The sequence below is a fragment of the Canis lupus genome (assembly GCF_048164855.1).
Source record: "Canis lupus baileyi chromosome 27 unlocalized genomic scaffold, mCanLup2.hap1 SUPER_27_unloc_1, whole genome shotgun sequence".
NCBI classification, from domain to species: domain Eukaryota; kingdom Metazoa; phylum Chordata; class Mammalia; order Carnivora; family Canidae; genus Canis; species Canis lupus.
Window position 1 is genome coordinate 240230 of NW_027326442.1, and position 4681 is coordinate 244910.

Here is a 4681-nt window from a genome sequence, read left to right on the forward strand (position 1 = left end):
GCAGGCGCAGGCGGGCGGCGGGCGGGCGGGGTCGGGCCTCTGCTGCCCCCTGGCGGCCGCTCGCCGGCGGTTACAGGCGGGGAAGAGCCGCGCGGGCCCCCTGGCTTCGGGAGCACGACGCTCGCGGCCGCACTGACGGCCTCAGTTCTCGAGCCGTGGGGTGGGGGTGGGGGTGGGGGCGGGGGCCGGGGAAGCAGCCCCTACCGCGCCGCGGCCCGACCCCCGCAGCAGGCGCCGCGGGCAGCCGGTGAGCGCCGAGCGGGGATGCAGGCCCAGGCCCGGGGCCCGGCTGCCCGGAGCGGTTGTGTGGGTTCTCACTGCCGTTAGGACGACGACCGCAAACGTATACAAATTGATGATTTGCAGCCCTGGGGGTCAGAAGCCCGCAAGGGCGCAATGGGCTGTAGGTTAAGTGTCAGTAGCGTGCGGCCCTTCGGGGGCTCTAGTGGGGGGTCCTTCCCTGCTGCACTGGTTCCTAACGACGGCGTCCTGCCCCCTGAGGGCTCCCCCGTCTTCAAAGCAGGAGACCCGGGATCGAATCCCACGTCGGGCCCCCGGTGCATGGAGCCTGCTTCTCCCTCTGCCTGTGTCTCTGCCTCTCTCTCTCTCTCTCTCTCTGTGTGTGTGACTATCATAAATAAATAAAAGTTAAAAAATTAAAAAAAATAAATAAATAAAGCAGGAACAAGTCCTGGAGCTACCACCTCTCTGGCTGCCGCCTCTGGTTCCCTGTTCTTTTTTTTTTTTTTTTTTTTAAGATTTTATTTATTTATTTATTTTTTAAATTTTTATTTATTTATGATAGTCACAGAGAGAGAGGCTGAGCCCCCCAGGCATCCCTCCCTGTTCCATTTTCAAAGACCCTTGTGATGACATTGGGCTGACCAGATGATATGGATAATCTCAGTATTTTCAAGTTAGATGATGGGGTGCCAGGCTGGCTTAGTGGGATGGGCATCGGACTCTTAGTTTTGGCTCAGGTCACGATCTACGGGTCCTGGGATCAAGCCCCATGTGGGGCTCCTCAATTACCCGGGAGTCCGCTGGAGATTCTCTCACTCTGCCTCTGGCTCGCCTCCCACACACCCATGGGCTTTCTCTCTCAGATGGATAAGTATAACCAAAAAAAAAAAAAAAAAAAAAAAAAAAATTTAGGGGCATCTGGGTGGCTCAGGTCATGATCCCAGGGTCCTGAATCGAGCCCTACATCAGGCTCCCTGCTTAGAGGGGGAGCCTGCTTCTCCCTCTCCCTCTGCCACTTTCCCTGCTCATTCTCTCACTCTCCTTCTCTCAAATAAATAAAATCTTTAAAAAGTTAGATGATGTGAAATCTACATTTTGTCTGCAACCCTGATTTTCCTTTGCCATGTAATCTAACACAAGTTCCAGAGATGAAGTCATGGACATCTTTGGAGGGGACATTTTTCTGCCACCCATGAAAATGTTTCCTTTTATAGCTGGAAGAAATAAATGAACTTTTAGATCAAGGATGTTTTAATATCTGTATTAATATTTTCATCTTTATATCAACACAGTCATACGATAAAATTTTTTTGAATTTTAAAACATTTTTATGGAAGAAGGGACCTTGAAAGTCGTACTGCAGCCCTACCTCCTTGACTTTCAGGTCCCCGTATGGGCCTGTCCTTTCCAGGAATCACGGTCTCTGGGGCGCTTCACTAACAGGAGGGATTCAGGGAAGCAAGAAACCTTGGAGAACTAGCAGTTGACTGATGTGAAAGGAAACCATTTTGGGTAGGGGTGAGCCTGGCAGGCAGGGGGTGTCTAGGGAGAGAAAGCAGGGTGGGGAGGGATGCTGGCTCATGCCTTTCTCCTATTTACGCCTTCCTGGATCCTATAACCCACCCCTGTCAGTGTGGTGACCCCAAGCAAGGCCTGAGGTTACTTCTTATAACTTGTCCTACTTTGGACATGTTCCTTGGCTCATCTGAGCCTGTTTCCTTACCAGAAAGATGGGAACCGGAGCAACCAACCTATCTCATGGGGTCGTTGTGAGATCCTGCATCTGCGTTTCTCAAGTCTGGCAGCAGAATGAGGATGAAGTTTGAGAACCACGGCACAGGTGAAGGGGTGCTTGGGACGATCTCCTGCGCCGAGAAGGGGGGTGCCCGTGAAAGCTGGTACACCAGCAGGCCTCTTCAGCGCGGGCCCTCGTCAGACTCTTTGAAGCACCGAGTCCACTGAAGGTCGGTGGCTTAGAGATGACAGCGAAGCGAGGCACTGCCACTGGCCAGGAGCTGGCCCCTTAGGGGGCACTAGGCCAAGCCACTGCTTGTGAGATTACTGTGCCCTGTGGCTTGTCAACCCCACCCTGTCTGCATTCCATCACGCCTCAGCTTCTGGCTCTTGGCTTTCACCCTCATGAAAAGAATCTTTCAAGTCACTCACCCCACCCAGCCGCCGATGTTGGGCCCCGCTTCTCTTACCAGACCGTCGCTGGCGTAGACCATTAGACCACATGGATTTCCCAAAGCGTTCGGCCTGGGTTCTCCCCCTGCCCCCTCCAACTGAACCCTCTCCTGGTCCCCTAATATCCATTATTCTGGAACCCCACCCCGAATCCTCTACTCCCCTGCCATAGGACCTCATGTGTCTGCAGGCAGTTATGCCTATCTTTGTGCCCCATTCCTTTACGCATTGCTAGACTCATCGTAGAGCCAGGGGGACCTTGCTCTTGAAACCACCAGCGATGCTGTGAGGTAGGAAAGAAGGTGCAAACCTCACCCCTGACTTCCAGGACTCCCGCTTGGCTTCCTGTTTCCAGCAGTGCTGCTCTCTCAGAGCGGACCCTCAGCTTCCTTGGCGTACTTTCAGGTCTTCAAGGACCTGACTGATCCAGGACAGTGGGGGTGAGGGGGTGGGGGGTGGTTCATATATGTAGGTCTGTGGTACCTTTTCCTGCCTAGCAGCCCTGGAAGGGGTGCCGCACTCAATTGAGCAGATGCGCATGAAGTACCTAGCGGCAATGTCACTAGAGTCTCAAAGTGACAGGAATGGGTACGGTCCAGGCCAATGGCCCATGTCCAGTCAATTCAGCCGGACAACCAGGCCCTGCTTCTGTGAGTCCTGCACAAAGGCCTGGTCCGCAGGAGCTTTGCCCCGTTCCCCCAGAGCAGGCCAGCCCGAAGCTACTGGCCTCCCTGATCTCAAGGGCAGAGGGTGCGGTCCTGAGGAGCACAGAAGGCCGTTCCAGCCAGAGGGGCCTCCTCTCTTCCTGTCCTCCTGCCCCTGTAGCCACACGGGAAGGGCTGTATGCTGTTGGATCATAGGAGATGAAGGGACCCGGAAGGCAGACTCCAGCTTTGAATGCCAAGGAGATTCATACGCAGTGGGCGGTTGTGGAGAAAAATTAATGAAGCCTTTGTGATTAGCCCTCCTTGGGGCTGAGCCTCTGTGCAAAATCCCGGTAAGGAACAGCTGGTTTGGGTTTAAAGCCTAAGGTACAGGCTCTGCCCCAGTAAGTCACTCTGGCCATCTACCTGGGCTGCCTTGTGTGGGATCCCAGGGCGGACTGGAGTTGGGTCTCCTTCCCATGGAGAAGGCCCTGGGTCCACCCACGATGTGATAAGGTGGCAGAGCAGTCACAGCCCTATGCCAGGACACTACCTCCAGCAGATGCGGCCTTACCAGTGCCCCAGTCTGGTCACAGCCAGAGGGGAGGAGGGAAGGAGCACAAGCATCCTAAGAGTACCCGTTCCCCTGATGCTGCACCCCAGCTTCCCGGGAGCCTGCCCTCAGGTCACCGCGTCCCCTCTGGCTCATTGTAGGTTTTCTTTGAACTTCTAGAGTGTTTTCAGAGTTCTAGGGACACTTGGGTTGGTTCTCTGGGGCCTCCCGAGAGGGAGCCTGGAGGGTACAGTGCTTGCTTGGAATGCTGGGTGGTCACAGGTGTATTTATGGAAACTCTTCTCAGCGCCTTGTATGTTCCAGTGGACTGTGAATCTGCTCCCCAGATGGGGAGTCCACGTGCAAAACACTACTGACCTGTCCCTCACAAAGTTGTGTTGCACTGCACCCCCGTGAAAGCCGAAGTGGGGCAAGGGAAGCATGTTGGGGAGGGCAGGCTACAGAGCAGTTTGGCTGATGGATTCAGGCAGGCAGATGGCTGCAGTGGGGCTCCCCATCACTGACCATGGCACCCCTGCCCAGTTCCTCCTGGTAAGTGGCTGGCCTGCCTCTGTCTCGGACAATAAGGGCTCATGTGAGAAATCAGAACAGGTCCTGGGAGGCCATCAGGGTTGGATGCACCACACACAGAGCTGCTCAGAGCCGCCATCTGACTCCAGTCAGCTGCAGCGACGGCCAAGGTCCAATGAGGACTTCCTTCAGCCTGGCCTCCTCCGGCAGGCCTCCCTCCTACATCTGCCTGGGGTGACAGGCAGTTGGTGCCTTACTTTCTTCTTTGCAGACATCGGGACGCTACTTGTGCACACAGCGACCATGCCATCCCACACATACTGAAATATGATGCGAGCCTCGGACTGGGCTTCATCCCCCTTTCTGCACTTGGTGGCCTTCCTACAAGCACCGCCAGCGTGCGGGCAGAGCAAGGGCACTCAGGAGATGTGTGCAGAATGAAGGGAGAGGTGGGGCAGGGAAGAGATGGGCAGTGAGGACACCACAACCCTCTGGCACCAGTGAGAGGTCCCGAATTGCTTGC